The sequence below is a fragment of the Hordeum vulgare genome, chromosome 7H (assembly GCF_904849725.1).
Source record: "Hordeum vulgare subsp. vulgare chromosome 7H, MorexV3_pseudomolecules_assembly, whole genome shotgun sequence".
Lineage (NCBI taxonomy): Eukaryota > Viridiplantae > Streptophyta > Magnoliopsida > Poales > Poaceae > Hordeum > Hordeum vulgare.
This window is the reverse complement of record NC_058524.1, coordinates 215,964,602-215,982,945: the sequence shown is the minus strand read 5'-3', so window position 1 is coordinate 215,982,945 and position 18,344 is coordinate 215,964,602.

Below are 18,344 nucleotides of genomic sequence, written 5' to 3'. Positions count from 1 at the left end.
CACATCGTTGGCCATATCACATCACAAGCATACCCTGCAAAAACAAGTTAGACGTCCTCTAATTTTGTTGTTGCATGTTTTACGTGGTGACCATGGGTATCTAGTAGGATCGCATCTTACTTACGCAAACACCAGAACGGAGATATATGAGTTGCTATTTAACCTCATCCAAGGACCTCCTCGGTCAAATCCGATTCAACTAAAGTTGGGGAAACTGACACCCGCCAGCTTTGAGCAACTGAGTTACTCGTAGCGATGAAACCAGTCTCTCGTAAGCGTACGAGTAATGTCGGTCCGAGCCGCTTCGATCCAACAATACCGCGGAATCAAGAAAAGACTAAGGAGGGCAGCAAAACGCACATCACCGCCCACAAAAACTTTTGTGTTCTACTCGAGAAGACATCTACGCATGAACCTAGCTCATGATGCCACTGTTGGGGAACGTCGCATGGGAAACAAAAATTTTCCTACGCGCACGAAGACCTATCATGGTGATGTCCATCTACGAGAGGGGATGTGTGATCTACGTACCCTTGTAGACCGTACAGCAGAAGCGTTAGTGAACGCGGTTGATGTAGTGGAACGTCTTCACGTCCCTCGATCCGCCCCGCGAACTATCCCGTGAACAGTCCCACGATCTAGTGCCGAACGGACGGCACCTCCGCGTTCAGCACACGTACAGCTCGACGATGATCTCGGCCTTCTTGATCCAGCAAGAGAGACGGAGAGGTAGAAGAGTTCTCCGGCAGCGTGACGGCGCTCCGGAGGTTGGTGATGATCTTGTCTCAGCAGGGTCCGCCCGAGCTCCGCAGAAACGCGATCTAGAGGTGAAACCGTGGCAAAGTTGTCTCAAATCAGCCCTAAAACCCCACTATATATAGGAGGAGGAGGGGGGAGACTTGCCTTCGGGTCCAAGGACTCCCAAGGGAGTCGGCCGAGCCAAGGGGGAAGGTCTCCCCCTCCCAAACCGAAATCCACTTGGTTTGGAAGGTGGAGTCCTTCTTCCCTTTCCCACCTCCTCCTTTTTTTCCTTTCCTCTTTGATTTTCTTTTCTATGCGCATAGGCCTCTCTTGGGCTGTCTCACCAGCCCACTAAGGGCTGGTGCGGCACCCCAAACACCCAAGGGCTTCCCCGGGGTGGGTGGGCCCCCCCGGTGAACTCCCGGAACCCATTCGTCATTCCCGGTACATTCCCGGTAACTCCGAAAACCTTCCGGTAATCAAATGAGGTCATCCTATATATCAATCTTTGTTTCCGGGCCATTCCGGAAACCCTCATGACGTCCGTGATCTCATCCGGGACTCCGAACAACATTCGGTAACCAACCATATAACTCAAATACGCATAAAACAACGTCGAACCTTAAGTGTGCAGACCCTGCGGGTTCGAGAACTATGTAGACATGACCCGAGAGACTCCTCGGTCAATATCCAATAGCGGGACCTGGATGCCCATATTGGATCCTACATATTCTACGAAGATCTTATCGTTTGAACCTCAGTGCCAAGGATTCATATAATCCCGTATGTCATTCCATTCGTCCTTCGGTATGTTACTTGCCCGAGATTCGATCGTCAGTATCCGCATACCTATTTCAATCTCGTTTACCGGCAAGTCTCTTTAATCGTTCCGTAATACAAGATCCCGTAACTTACATTAAGTCACATTGCTTGCAAGGCTTGTGTGTGATGTTGTATTACCGAGTGGGCCCCGAGATACCTCTCCGTCACACGGAGTGACAAATCCCAGTCTCGATCCATACTAACTCAACGAACACCTTCGGACATACCTGTAGAGCATCTTTATAGTCACCCAGTTACGTTGCGACGTTTGATACACACAAAGCATTCCTCCGGTGTCCGTGAGTTATATGATCTCATGGTCATAGGAACAAATACTTGACACGCAGAAAATAGTAGCAACAAAATGACACGATCAACATGCTACGTCTATTAGTTTGGGTCTAGTCCATCACATGATTCTCCTAATGATGTGATCCCGTTATCAAGTGACAACACTTGCCTATGGCCAGGAAACCTTGACCATCTTTGATCAACGAGCTAGTCAACTAGAGGCTTACTAGGGACAGTGTTTTGTCTATGTAACCACACAAGTATTGTGTTTCCAATCAATACAATTATAGCATGGATAATAAACGATTATCATGAACTAAGAAATATAATAATAACTAATTTATTGTTGCCTCTAGGGCATATTTCCAACACTGCCACCCAAGGCAAGGGTGGCACCCCCTCTTGAGGGTTTTGCCAAACCTAGGCGCCATGGGCCTTGGGAGTAGGGGGCGCCCAGCCCACCAAGGGCTGGTGTGCTTCCCCTCTTAGCGCATGTTGCCCTTTGAGGTGGGTGAACCTCACCACGTGGACCCCCAGTGACTCCTCGACACTCCTGGTACGCTACCGAAAAATCCCAGAACCTTTCCGGAACCCGAATATGACTTTCCCACATGTAATTCTTTACATGCGGACCATCCTGGATATCCTCGTCATGTCCGGGACCTCATCCCGGACTCCGAACAATATTTGATCACCAACGTATATATCCTGATAATACTCTATTGCCACCTAACATTATGCATGTGGACCCTATGGGTTCGAGAATCAAGCAGACATGACCGAGACACCTCTCTTGCTAATAACTAATAGCAGGACCTCGATGCCCACATGGATTCCCATATATTCCATGAAGATCAATATCGGTCGAACCATGATGTCAAGGACTTAGTCAATCCCATATGTAGTTCCCTTTGTCCATTGTTATGTTACTTTCCCGAGATTCAATCATCTGTATCTCGTACCTAGTTCAATCTCATTACCAGCAAGTCTCTTTACTCATTCCATAATACAAGATCCCGTGAGGAAGTCCTTAGTCACATTGCTTTCAAGCTTCTAGTGATTTTGTATTATCGAAAGGGCCCAGAGATACCTCTCCGTCAAACGGGGTGACAAATCCTAGCCTCGATCGAAGCCAACCCAACACACACCCTCAGAGATACTTGTAGAGCACCTTTATGATCACCCGGTTATGAAGTGATGTTTGATAACACACAAGGAATTCCTCCAGTGTCATGGAGTTACATGATCTCATGGTCTTAGGAACACATACTTGACATGAAGAAAGTTGTAGCAACAAACTAAGTGAAACAATCAAATGCTATGCTTACGCTTCGGTCTTGTCCATCACATAATTCAACTAATGATGTGACCCCGTTATTAAATGACAAGTCCTGTCTATGTTTAGGAAACCTTAACCATCTTTGATCGACGACTAGTCTAGTAGAGTCTCACTAGGTACACAGTGTTGTTTATGTATCCACACACGTATCTAAGTTTCCGGTCAATACAATTCTAGCATGAATAGCAAACGATTATCATGAACAAGGAAATATTATAATTAATACATCTCAAATTTATTTACTTTTCCAAACACTTTTGCTCTGGTTTTGGACTCTAATTTGCATGATTTGAATGAAACTAACCCGGACTTGCGTTGTTTTCAGCAGAACTATCATGGTGTTATTTTTTTTAGCAGAAACAAAAGTTTTTGGAATAGAATGGAACTTTGTGTGAATTATTACTACAATAATTATGGAGCGAAGACCTACCAAAGGGGGGCTTTCTGTGGGCCATAATCCAACAGGGTGCACCCATCCCCTAGGCATGACGTGTTACTTTGTGGGGCCCACGTGGCTACCCCGAGCCTAATTTCAGTCCTATAATGTAACATCCCAATTTTCTTAAATCAGGATGTTAATAGATCATTCATATGCATCTCATATTTTTCTACGCATTATTTGTTCTTCTGAAAATTCTATTCATTATGCAACTAAGGGCAATTTATTGGAGTGGAGATAACATGAATTCTCCCCTATAAATAAAAATTTCATAATGTCGAGAATATTATTTGGAGTCACCTGATTCAGTTTTTACAAATTTTATAAACTCCAAATTATTTTTAGTTGAGTTTTCGATGCTCGTTGTGTGGCCTATTGCATAAAAAATTATTTTCAAAATTTCATTAGGCTTGGAACTAGTGTTCGTGTAGAATGTATTAGTTGCATATCTTTTACTCTATGCCATTAGCGTTTTATAATATTTTTATGGTATTTATTTTAGCCAGAAATATAATCTTTTTGCAGTATTTTATTTAAAAAGAGAAAAATCGCACTGTGCAGATGGGCTGCACAGTGGCCCAACCAGGGCTTTGCCTCTCCCGCGCGCAGTAGCGCAGCAGCGCACCGAGTGGCCTAGCGCACCGAGCGGCCCAACAACCACATTGAGCGTCATCCCCTACCTCGAGGGTGTTCCTCCTCGACACTCAATCCCGAACCAAATCCGCTTCGATTCGGCTTGATTTTTGCTCCTCACGCACTACCACACCCATATAAATATTCCCCACGCCATGACTCGTCTGATTTTTGCAAACATTTCGTCGGGCGTTTCCGTCGCCGTCCAACCCTCCCCTACGAACCCTGGATCCTCCCATCACCTAGCCTTCGCCGAGGGACCACCTGACGGCGCCGTACCACCGCACCTTCGCTGGCCGTAGAGGAGTCCGCCCGTCAGCCCGCCATTGTCGGAGTCCGCAGCTTCGCCGTGGAGTCTCGCAGCTCATATAACCCCGTCGCCACCCCCTGCATCCGACCGCCACCAGAGCACCGCCGCCCACACATGAGACCATCGCCGTTTCCCCTGCTCATGCTGAGCACGCACGCACGATCCAATTCAACCAATCCCAGCGCGACACATGGCGCTACAGTGCCGAATCAGCCAGATTTCTATTTAGTTATTTCTGGACAAATTCTTACTGTTAGTTTCAAACTAGTTTAACTTTTAGTCTCCATGCCCGAATTATAAAATTCTTTTTCCTATGTACTCATATTAACTAGGACCATCCGGCAGAACAAAAATTGCACACTTTTGATTTATTCAAATTTGAGTTTGTTTAAACTAGAATTCAACCTACAGGAGACCATAACTTTCAAACCGTTCGTCCAAACTAGTTGATTCTTTTTGTGTAGTTATTGTGTCAACATGTAGTTGTTTTGTACCTGCTATGATATTTTTGTTTTGGTTTTAAAAATTGGTTCATAGTTGTTGATTTTATTTGGTGTTATGTGAATGTGGTGATTGGTTTGTTGTGATTGTTTGAAACGTGTAGGTTGCCGAGAGTGCGACGCAAACTATTGTCAGGAGTGTGACCTTTTGAACCAGAATCAAGGCAAGTGACATGTTGATCATCCTTCACCCATTATTTTCTATGCATGTAGTATTATATCACACTATGAAACTTATGCATGTAAAGGAATATTATTTTATGCTATGCTATTGAGTTATCCCCTTGTCAATGAAGATCATGGAATTTGTAGTTTGATATGCTTTGTAGACGGGGTTGTTTCCTGTATTCATTGAGATTATGTGAGGATTATTGCAAAATAAATTGAGTAGTAATTAAGGATATAATTCACCTTTGGGCGGATGTGGTATTGTTGGGTGGTTTCAAGAACATCATGGTTTCGACCCTCTGAATGTAAGTGGAATGTCGCCCAAATTCAAAAAGATCAGACAAACTTAGTGACTAGTAACTTGCATGTGCGACCACTGGCTATATGGGCTCTGGCTTAGTTGATCAGTTGTGGAAACCTTACCCGGATGTGCCAGCGGACGTAGTTATGGTAGTTGGGATGGGCCTCCCGTGGGACTAGGTGGCTCCTTCTGGAAGACTTCATCTCAATTTCGGGTTGGGTCCAGTGGGAAAAGCGTACTATACTCTGCAAAGTATTAAAACTAATCATGATTAGTCGTGCCCCCGGTTATGGAAAATTTTGAGCAGCTAGGCCTTTACAGTTGTTGGATGATCTTGACAGATGAGACACTTAACAAAATTTTGGTGGAAAACTTAATAATGGTAATATGTTGGACTTGGAGGTGCCAATTCAACCACATGTAAGTTAATTGTAGCAAACGAATTAAAAGCTTGACTATTATGTAGTTATGAGGATAAAATTAGCTTTTCTACAAAATAACCATCAAGCCTTCCTTTGTTATACTATGCATGTACATGTAGGTCTGCTTTATTATTATTCTTGTGTAACTTGCCAATACATTCAATGTATTGGCCTATATGGTTGCAACATATTATGTTGGAGAATATCCAGACAAGGAGTCAGGTACCATTAGGGTCGCGAGTCTTCACTCAACATCGCCACTTGGCTATGATGGGACTCATCGTTATTATTATTCTACTTTTCCGTTGTTTGATAGAATAAAGCTAGCTAAGTGTTATGCACATTGTTATACTTTATAAATTATGTATCATACATTGTAATAAATGATCCACTTGTTATTCTTGTATTCATCTATACTGTGTGTGATAGCGAGTCGATCCAAGGACTAGCACAGTAAAGCACAGAGACTCAAATCCTTCGAGGTTTAGTTGTTAGAGATGGCATCAGAGCAGTGTGTTGACTGTGGGTCGTGGCCCTAGGAAATGGATTAGAAAAGCCATAGGAGTGAAAATTTATTTTATAAACCTTGTATACATCTTACTCTTTCATTAGACAACCCTCTAGTATCTTGACCAGCTTAGGTAGGGACTAATGCTGAGACCACCATTTATCTTTGCTTTTATTGCGATATTATCGTGTTGGCGTATCTGATTATGCCCGCTTTGTGGTATGACGATACTAGATTGCTTGCTTGATTGTTAGTTAGTTTGTTTGTTAAATTGGGATCTTGTCGAAATTATTAGACTATATATAATGCTACGTTTTTTATTATTGTTATGTTTGTTGGTGTTATTTGTTATGGTGTTTTGTTGCCTCATATATATTACCTTGATCATACTATGCATATGTGTAGAATATCTATATTCCTTTAGACCTATTCTATCTATTACTCATCTACTATTGCCCACCAGATGCCGCCAAGACGTGAGCCTAGAGGCAGGGGTTTAAGAGGAGGCAACAATGACAATGATGCACCGCCACCATATGTGCAGCAGATCCTTCAGGGACAAGGCCAGTTGATCCAGTTGCTTGCTCAGAGCTTGGGAAACAACAACAACAACAACCCGCCGCCTCCCCCACCTATGGATATGCTTACTAGGTTCTTGAGGTTGAATCCTCAGAGGTTCTCCAGAAGTCCTGAACCTATTATGGCGGATGATTGGCTTCATTCAATTGGTAGGAACCTGCATACCGTTGGATACACAGATGCAGAGAGGGTGAGGTTTGCCTTACATCTGTTGGAGGGTCCTGCCGCAGCTCGGTGGGACAACTACTTGTTCACCTATCCCATTGATACTATCACCTAGGCGCAGTTTCACGCACCTTTCCGCGCCACACATGTGTCTGCTGACGCCATGAGTCTGAAAAAGAAGGAGTTTTGCAGCTTGCGTCGGGGAGGTCGCTCAGTTAATGAATATGTGGAGGAATTCAATAACCTGGCACGTTATGCTCCTAATGATGTTAATATTGATGCAGCTAGACATGAGAAATTCTTGGAGGGGCTGAATGATGATTTGCGCGTTCAGTTGACGGTGGCCACTTTTGGTAATTACCAGGAGCTTGTTGATAAGGTCATTGTGCTTGAGGGAAAGCATCAGGCCATAGTGAACCGCAAGAGGAAGTACAACAACAACAAGTATAATTCAGGGCCACAGCAGAAGCCACACACTTCATATCATCATCATGGAGGTAATGCGCATAATCACCATGGAGGTGATGTGCATCATCATCATGGAGGTAATGGACATAATCATAATGGGGGTAATGGCCACAACCATAATGGCCACCATCATCACAATGGACACAAGGGTAATGGTAATGGCAATGGTAATGGAGGTAATAATAACCAGAACAGCCAGAATGTGCCAGTGTAGAGAGACCTTAATCAGGTTCAGTGCTACAAGTGCAGAAAGATGGGCCACTGCTCCAATGCATGTCCAGAGAGCAATAATGGTAATGGGAATTCTGGAGTGAGAAAGACAAACCCCTTTCAAAAGGGTCATGTCAATCATGTTAATGTGGAGGAGGTCTATAATGAGCCTGATGAAGTGATTGGTAAGTTTTTGATCAATTCAGTACCTGTCGGGGATATACCCCACGGTGTAACCCGACTTGAAGTATGACCCGCCAAGGACTTGGCGACTCACCGGCAACTCAGCAGTGACCTGGCGGGCAGCTCATAGATTACCTCGCAGGCGACTCAGATAAATGATGAAGGCCCAAGGACCGGCGTACACCGTGGCATAAGGCGACTCATCGAGAGGCTAGGAGGGCCGGCTCACAAGAGAAGGCCCAAAAAGAGGAAAGACACCCTCACAAAGGAAACAAGACCCGGATTAGGATTCAAGAGAGACTATTCCTAATCATACTCCTAGTAGGACTCTACATGTAAACTTACCCCTTCCACCTATATAAGGAGGGGTAAGGCGCCCCAAGAGGGACAAGTTAGATTGATCCATGACAAGCTAAGTCATGAGAGATAGACAGATTAGACACCCACGAGATTAGAGGTAGAGATTCCACACCCTTTTATTCAAGATCATCATCTTCATCAATGAAACACAAGCAGGATGTAGGCTTTTACCTCCATCGGAGGGGCCGAACCTGGGTAAATTTGTGTCTTTCGATTCCGACCAACCCCTCTCAAGCCGCCACATGGTTGCGATGGCCTCACACCTAAGTCCTTGCACGAGGACATATGTCGTGACAAAACCACGACATTTGGCACCCACCGTGGGAGATAAGCCAACCCTCGGGGCTACAGGTCGCTCTTTATTCAAATATGGATTCAAGGAAGAACTGGCTCAGCATTTTTATAATGACCCGACCCTTGGGGGCTACACATTGCCGCTCAAGTTTACATGGTCAGATCTACAAAAGTCCTTGCCCATTATTGCATAATGACCCGGCCCTTGGAGGCTAGATCATATGATGTTTTATTTGCAAAGGAGAAGAACGTGGAAGTCCCTAGTCACCGCAAGCAATCAACACGTCACTTGGGGGCTACACTATTCAGATCAAAATTTCTAAAGTCCCAGGTTGCTGCATGCAAGACAACCCGTCACTTGGAGGCTAAAACACTCAGTTGTTTCACAAATAATGAGGTACAAATTGAAGACCCGACCCATCACACACTAATTTGCCGGCCCTTGGGGGCTACACCAGCTGAAGCTTTATAAATATAAGATGATTACAAGTCCCAGGCTGCTGCAAGCAAGACAACCCGGCACTTGGGGATACATGGTCAATGATATTATTGCAAAACACCAAGTCACCATAAACTGGTAAACTTCGAGTTTGGGGGCTACAAGTAATATGGATATATCAAAAAATTGAAGAGCACATTTCATTTCGTCATGGAGGTGCAGTATCGGGAGACCGCCTCAACATATTTTTATCTAGTTGAAGCATTGAAAGACCGGTTCAACATTACATGGATTTCTTTATCCCTACTAATTTGATCAAGTCAATTGGAGCTCAGTTGTTTGACAGGGTATTACCAGCAATCATGACCCGCCATTACAAATCATAACCCACCGAAGCAAGATAAGACGACTCAACATTGTGTGTATTTCTTATTCCCCAAATTTACATCAAGCTAAAGCATTGGAGGCCGACTCAATGGCATATGTATTTTATTGCGGAGGACATGTACTTATGAGATGATTGAAGGCGGCTCGAAGAAACCAGGATTTTTGAGGAGCCACTTCAGTAAATCAAGCCGGCCAGTGGAGCAAGCTGGTCCCTTAATGTATTTATTATTCTTATTTCAGGAGCTTGCCTTGAATAAATTTAAGCTAACCTGGGGGCTAATGTCAGGGATATACCCCACGGTGTAACCTGGCTTGAAGTATGACCCGCCAAGGACTTGGCGACTCACCGGCAACTCAGTCGTGACGTGGTGGGCGGCTCATAGATTACCTCGCATGCGACTCAGATAAATCACGAAGGCCCAAGGCCCGGCATATACCCTGGCATAAGGCGACTCATAGAGAGACCAGGAGAGCCGGCTCACAAGAGAAGGCCCAGGAAGAGGAAAGACTCCCTCACAAAGGAAACAAGACCCGGATTAGGATTCAAGAGAGAGTAGTCCAAATCCTACTCCTAGTAGGACTCTACATGTAAACTTGCCCCTTCCACCTATATAAGGAGGGGTAAGGCGCCCCAAGAGGGACAAGTTAAGTTAAGACAAGTTAGATTGATCCATAACAAGCTCAAGTCATCAGAGATAGACAGATTAGACACCCACGAGATTAGAGGTAGTGATTCCGCACCCTTGTATTCCAGATCATCATCTTCATCAATGAAACACAAGCAGGACGTAGGTTTTACCTCTATCTGAGGGGCCGAACCTGGGTAAATCCGCGTCTCTCGATTCCGAACAACCCCTCTCAAGCCGCCACATGGTTGCGATGGCCTCACACCTAAGTCCTTGCAAGAGGACATATGTCGTGACAAAACCACGACAGTACCCGTGCTTGTTCTTTTTTATACTGGTGCATCACATTCATTTATTTCAAGGGTATTCTTTGATAAACATGGATTGCCAACCAAAACCCTTAGTATGCCTATTAGAGTGAGTTCCTCAGGAGCTGAGATGATAGCAGGTGTTGGTTGTGATCAGTTAACCTTGTCTATTGGGAAGCATGAGTTCCCTACAGATTTGGTTATATTGAAGTCACAAGGTCTGGATTATGTTTTGGGTATGGACTGGTTACACTTATATGATGGTGTTATCGATTTTGCCGGCCGAGCTATTTCTCTGTGTGTACTAGGAGGGAAGAGAATCAAATATGTATGCAAGTATCAGCATAAGCGGATGCAGGTGAACTCTCTTAAGGGGGGTAGCCTCGAAGAGGTGCCAGTTGTGAATGATTACCCAGATGCGTTTCCAGAGGAGTTGCCATATATGCCACCAGATAGAGATATTGAGTTTCTTCCTGATTTAATGCCTGGCACTGGGCCTATTGGAAAGAGACCATACATAATGCCTCCTCAAGAGTTGGAGGAATTGAAGAAGCAGTTAAGGGAATTGCACGCACAAGGATTTATTCGCCCAAGTTCATCACCTTGGGGAGCTCCTATTTTGTTTGTGGAGAAGAAGGATGGGACTTTGAGGATGTGTGTCGATTATCGTTCTCTGAATGAGGTAACCATTAAGAATAAATATCCTTTGCCTATGATAAATGATTTGTTTGACCAGTTGGAGGGAGCTACTATGTTTTCTAAGATTGATCTTCGTTCTGGTTATCATCAATTAAAGATTCGTGAGCAAGATATTCCAAAGACTGCTTTCACTACGAGGTATGGCATGTATGAGTATACTGTTATGTCATTTGGATTGACTAATGCCCCTGCATACTTCATGAATATGATGAACAAGGTGTTTATGGAGTTCTTGGATAAATTTGTGGTTGTTTTCATTGATGATATATTGGTGTTTTCCAAGAATAAGCAAGAGCATGAAATGCATCTACGTTTGGTATTGGAGAAATTGAGGGAGCACGAGTTGTATGCCAAGTTTAGTAAATGTTAGTTTTGGCTGGATGAGGTAGCATTCCTTGGCCATGTTATATCAGGTAATGGAGTTGCAGTTGATACATCCAAGGTTGCTCCTGTTATAGAGTGGGAGTCACCCACGTCAGTTGGTGAGATTCGCAGCTTTTTGGGCCTGGCAGGTTATTACAGAAGGCTTATTGAAAACTTCTCCAAGATTGCAAAGCCTATGACTGAATTGTTGAAGAAGGGGAATAAATTTGTTTGGACTGATGATTGTGAAGCTAGCTTCCAGGAGTTGAAGCAACGTTTAGTTACAACACCGGTCTTAATTCTGCCAGACATACATAAAGACTTCCACGTATATTGTGATGCTTCTCGTCAGGTACTTGGGATTGTTTTGATGCAGGAAGGTAAAGTTGTTTCTTATGCTTCGCGCGATCTTAAGAATCACGAGCATATTTATGCTGCACATGATTTGGAGTTAGCATCAGTTGTGCATGCATTGAAAACTTGGAGGGATTCTCTCATTGGTAATCATTGTGATATATTTACTGATCATAAGAACTTGAAGTACATTTTTACTCAAAGGGAGTTGAACCTCAGACACGGGAGATGGTTGGAGCTTATTAAGGATTATGGTTTGAATGTGAAGTGTTATCCTGGTAAGGGTAATGTTCTTGCTCATGCATTGAGTCGTAGGAGCCATGCTAATGCAATTAATATTGATGATATGCCACGGGAGTTATGTGAGCAGTTCAGAAATCTCTGATTGGAGATGGTCCCTAAGGGCTATTTGGCAACACTTGTGGTAAGGCCTACTTTGCTTGGCAGAATTAGAGAAGCTCAAAATAATGATAAGTATATTGTTGAGATAAAGGAGAATACTCTAAAAGGGAAGACAAAATATTTTCATGAGGATGAACATGGACCATATGGTTTGAGAAGCGTATCTGTGTACCTCAGGATGCAGAGATAAGAAAGTTGATTCTACAGGAGGCGCATGATTCACCTTATTCCATCCACCCAGGTAATACTAAGATGTATATGGATTTGAGGGAGAGATTTTGGTGGCCTAGCCTGAAGAGGTAAATTGTTGGGTATATTGCAGTATGTGATGTGCTCCAGAGAGTTAAAGCAGAGCATCAGAAATCAGCAGGTTTGTTACATTGCATATACGTGATTGGAAGTGGGATGAGATTGGTATGGATTTCATCATAGGGTTACCCAGGACTCAATCAGGTTATGATTCTATTTGGGTAGTTGTTCATCGTTTGACTAAAGTTGCTCATTTCATCCCGGTAAAGACTACATATACCAGTGTCAAACTAGCAAAGATTTATATGGCCAGAATTGTTTGTCTGCATGGAGTTCCAAGGAAGGTAGTATCTGATAGAGGTACTCAGTTCACCTCTAAATTTTGGCGACAGTTGCATGAATCGTTGGGCACTAGGCTGGAGTTCAGTACAACATTCCATCCACAGACAGATGGGCAGACAAAGAGGGTGAATCAGAATTTGGAGGATATGTTGAGAGCTTGTGCTTTGGACTACCGGTCAAGTTGGGATGATAATTTACCATATGCAGAGTTCTCATATAATAACAGTTATCAAGCTAGTTTGAACATGGCGTCATTTGAGTTTTTGTATGGTAGGAAGTGCAAAACACCATTGATGTGGGATGAGGCTGGAGAGCGTCAATTCTTTGGACCAAACTTGATAAGAGATGCTGAGGAGAAAGTCAGGTTGGTTCGTGACAGGCTAAAGATAGCACAGTCTAGAACCTTTCCGGAACCCAAATATCACTTTCCCATATGTAATTCTTTACCCGCGGACCATTCTGGAGATCCATGTCATGTCCACGAACTCATTCTGGACTCCGAAAATATTCGGTCACCAACATATATATCCTGATAATACTCTATTGCCACCGAAGATTATGCGTGCGGACCCTATGGGTTCAAGAATCATGCAGACATGACCGAGACACCTCTCTGGCCAATAACTAATAGCAGGACCTGGATGCCATATCGGTTCCCATATATTCCATGAAGACCAATATCGGTCGAACCACGATGTCAAGGATTTAGTCAATCCCATATGCAGTTCCCTTTGTCCATTGATATGTTACTTTCCCGAGATTCAATCGTCGGTATCTCGTACCTAGTTCAATGTCATTACCAGGAAGTCTCTTTACTCGTTTCGTAATACAAGATCCCGTGACGAAGTCCTTAGTCACATTGCTTTCAAGCTTCTTGTGATGTTGTATTACCGAGAGGGCCCATAGATAGCTCTCCGTCATACGGGGTGACAAATCCCAGTCTCGATCGAAGCCAACCCAACACACACCCTCAGAGATACCTGTAGAGCACCTTTATGATCACCCAGTTATGAAGTGACGTTTGATAGCACACAAGGTATTCCTCCAGTGTCACGGAGTGACATGATCTAATGGTCTTAGGAACACATACTTTACATGAAGAAAGCATTAGCAAGAAACTAAGTGAAACAATCAAATGCTATGCTTACGCTTCGATCTTGTCCATTACGTAATTCTCCTAATGATGTGATCCCGTTATAAAATGAAAACTCATGTCTATGGTTAGGAAACCTTAGCCATCATTGATCGACAAGCTAGTCTAGTAGAGGCTCACTAGGGACACGGTGTTGTTTATGTATCCACACATGTATCTAAGTTTTCGGTCAATACAATTCTAGCATGGATAACAAACGATTACCATGAACAAGTATTATAATTAATACATCTCAAATGTATCTACTTTTCGAAACACTTTTGCTCTGGTTTTGGACTCTAGTTTGCATGATTTGAATGAAACTAACCCGGACTCGCGTTGTTTTCAGCAGAACTACCGTGGTGTTATTTTTTGAGTAGAAATAAAAGTTCTTGGAATAGAACGGAACTTTTTATGAGTTATTACTAGAATATATGAAGAATTATGGAGCGAAGACCTGCCGAAGGGGGCTTCCTGTGGGCCATAATCCAGCAGGGTGCACCCGTCCCCTAGGCGTGCCATGTTACTTTGTGGGGCCCACGTGGCTACCCTGAGCCTAATTTCAGTCCTATAACGTAACATCCCAATTTTCTTTAAACACGATGTTAATAGATCATTCATATGCATCTCATATTTTTCTATGCTTTATTTGTTCTTCATTATGCAACTGAGGAAAATTTATTGCAGTGGAGATAACATGACTTCTCCCCTATAAAATCAAAGGTTCATAATGTCCATAATATTATTTGGAGTCACCTGATTCAGTTTTTGCAAATTTTATAAACTCTAAATTATTTTTAGTTGACTTTTCGATGCTCGTTGTGTGGCCTATTGCATAAAAATTTATTTTCAAAATTTCATTAGGCATGGAACTAGTGTTCCTGTAGAATGTATTAGTTGCTTATCTTTTACTGTATTCCATTAGTATTTTAGCCAGAAACATATTCTTTTTGCAGCAGTTTATTTAAAAAAGAAAAGAGAAATCGCACTGTGCAGACGGGCTGCACAGTGGCCCAACTGGGGCTTTGCCTCGCCCGCGCGCGCAGTAGCGCAGCAGCGCACCGAGCGGCCCAGCAACAGCAGCGAGCGTCATCCCCTACCTCCAGCGTGTTCCTCCTGGACACTCAATCCCGAACCAAATCCGCGTCGATTCGGCTTGAGTTTTGCTCCTCGCTCACTACCACCCTCATATAAATATTCCCCATGCCTGACTCGTCCTATTTTTGCAAAAAAATTGATCTACCGTAACCTAGAGGACTTTGGCCATCTCGCCGGAGTTTCAGCCATCCAGGAGCTCTTCGTCGGGCGTTTCCGTCGCCGTCCAACCTTCCCCTACGAACCCTGCATCCTCCCGTCACCTCGCCTTCGCCGAGGGACCACCTGACGCCGCTGGACCACCGCACCTTCGCCGGCCGCATAGGAGTCCGCCCGTCATCACGCCATCGCCGGAGTCCGCAGCTACGCCGTGGAGCCCCGCCGCTCATAGAACCCCGTCGCCACCCCCTGCGTCCGACCGCCACCAGAGCACCGCCGCCCACGCCTGAGACCATCGCCGTTTCACCTGCTCACGGTGAGCACGCATGCACGATCCAATTTGACGAATCCCAGCGCGACACATGGCGCTACAGTACCGAATCAGCCAGATTTCTATTTAGTTATTTCTGGACAAATTCTTACTGTTATTTTCAAAGTAGTTTAACTTTTACTTCCTCTGTTTCTAAATATAAGTCTTTTAAGAGATTTCACTAAGTGACTACATACGAAGTAAAATGAATTGATCTACACTCTAAAGTATGTCTATATATATATCCGTATATAGGTCCCTAGTGAAATCTCTAAAAAAGACTTTTATTTAGGAACCGAGGGAGTAATCTGCATGCCCGAATTAGAAAATTATTTTTCCTGTATATTCATACTAGTTAAATGACCGAGCGTTGCCACGACATACGAAATATTATATGAGAAGATTACTTGGTAAAATGGTCGCATGTAATTTATATATTTTATGTGCCCCTCCACCCTTCATCTATAGCAATGCACATATAGTTAAATGCCCGTGCGTTGCCATGACATACGTAATATGATATGAAAAGATTACTTGATAAAATGATAGCATGAAATTTGGATATCTTAAACACTCATTCTTTTATTGAATATATTTCAGAAACAGAGCAATGTTAAAGGTAATTGTAAATCTATGAGCAAGATCGCAGGACTAATGCCGCCGCAACAGATCAGGTCGAGAAGCTGACGAGCAACGCACGGGTTTACATATAACAGAGATTAATTTTTCCCCTCACCAAAACATATTGCGTCATAAAATTCTTATTATAAATATATAGCCACAACACATGGCAAAATACAATAAACAAATCCATAGGAGATGAACAAAAAAAATTCGATAAAAAATATAGTTTGTGTACAGGTGTGTAGAGATAAGTCCACTTTTATTATCTAGATTACTAACTCCCTACTTAAGGCACTTGAGAATTTGTCGTATATCATACGGGATGTTCTCTTCAGCTTCATTCGCATGATAGTCGAGCAAATATATCAAAAAATTCTTTCTCAGCTCATAACCATCCTGCATGAGCAGTGTACCTCATTAGCATGCAATTATGCTTCATTTTATTATTAATAATATGTTGAAAGGATCGATATGGTTGGCTAGAGGGGGGGGTGAATAGACAACGACCACTTTTTAATTAATCTTAACAAGTTAAGGTAAACATTATACGGGTTCACAAATAATATGACAAAGAGGTGACCCCCATAGAAGCTATCAACAAGACCTATTAAGACAAGTAAGATATTGTAACAAGGAAAAGCAACTACAAAGTAAAGGTTAGAGATAACCACAAGTGGAACCGATGAAGACGAGGATGTGTTACCGAAGTTCCTTCCCTTTGACAGGAAGTACGTCTCCGTTGGAGCGGTGTGGAGGCACAATGCTCCCCAAAAAGCCACTAAGGCCACCGTATTCTCCTCACGCCCTCGCACGATGCAAGGTACCGTGATTCCACTATAGGTGCCCTTGAAGGCGGCGACCAAACCTTTACAAACAAGGTTGGGGCAACTCCACACAAAGCTTGGAGGCTCCCAACAAGACCACGAAGCTTCACCACAATGGAATATGGCTTCGAGGTGACCTCAACCGTCTAGGATGCTCAAACACCCAAGAGTAACAAGATCCGCAAGGGATAGGTGGGGGAATCAACTTTTCTTTCGGTGGAAGTGTGGATCTAGGCCTTCTCAACCAATCCCTAAAGAATCAACAAGTTTGATTGGCTAGGGAGAGAGATCGGGCACTTTTAAGCTTGTGGAGCAACAATGGAGCTTAGAGAGGCAAGAGGTGGGGTTCCTCAGCTAGAAGAACCCTTTATATAGTGGGGGAAAATTCAGACCGTTTTCCCACTCTCTGCCCGAGATCCAGCGGTACTACCGCTGGGAAGGAGCGGTACTACCGCTGCCTGGCGGTACTACCGCTGCATGCAGCGGTACTACCGCTGGGGCCTCCAGCGGTACCACCGCTGGAACCAGCGGTACTACCGCTGGGGCTTCCAGCGGTACTACCGCTGGACCAGCGGTACTACCGCTGGCTCTTGGTAGTGTATAAACACTACTACTGCCGAGAAAGTCTTCGCAAAAGGGTCCGTCCACGAACTACCGCTAGGTAGGTGAAACAGGGCACCTGGAGCGGTACTACCGCTGACCAGGGGCGGTACTACCGCTGGCCAGCGGTACTACCGCTGAACAGGGGCGGTACTACCGTCAGCCAGCGGTACTACCGCTGGCTGCAGCGGTACTACCGCTTGCAGTCCAGCGGTACTACCGCTGGGACCAGCGGTACTACCGCTGGGGACCATTTTGCCGAGACGCAAAAAACAAACAGGCGAGGGCCGCGACAAGGATAAAGGAAAGGGAGAAAATAGAGGTGTGCGTGTGCAAAGATAGATTCCACCCAAACCTTTCCACTACGGATCCCCTCTTAATAGTACGGCTTTCCTATGACTCAAATGAAAAGAATCTAGGATAGCGCCGTGCTTCCGTTCCCGAAGAGAGGAGTCGTGTCGTCTTGTGCCGTTGACGAATGTTGCCTGAAACCTTGAGACACACGATTAGTCCTGTATGGTATTGTCAACAATCACCAAAATTACTTACGCATAAATTATGCCTCAACAATCTCCCCCTTTTTGGTGAATTGATGACAATACCGGATTTGCAACGATAATAATATGAGAATAAACAGGATGGAGATATATGACATATGACTCACAGCATATGATGGAAATAAATCTAGACTCACATAG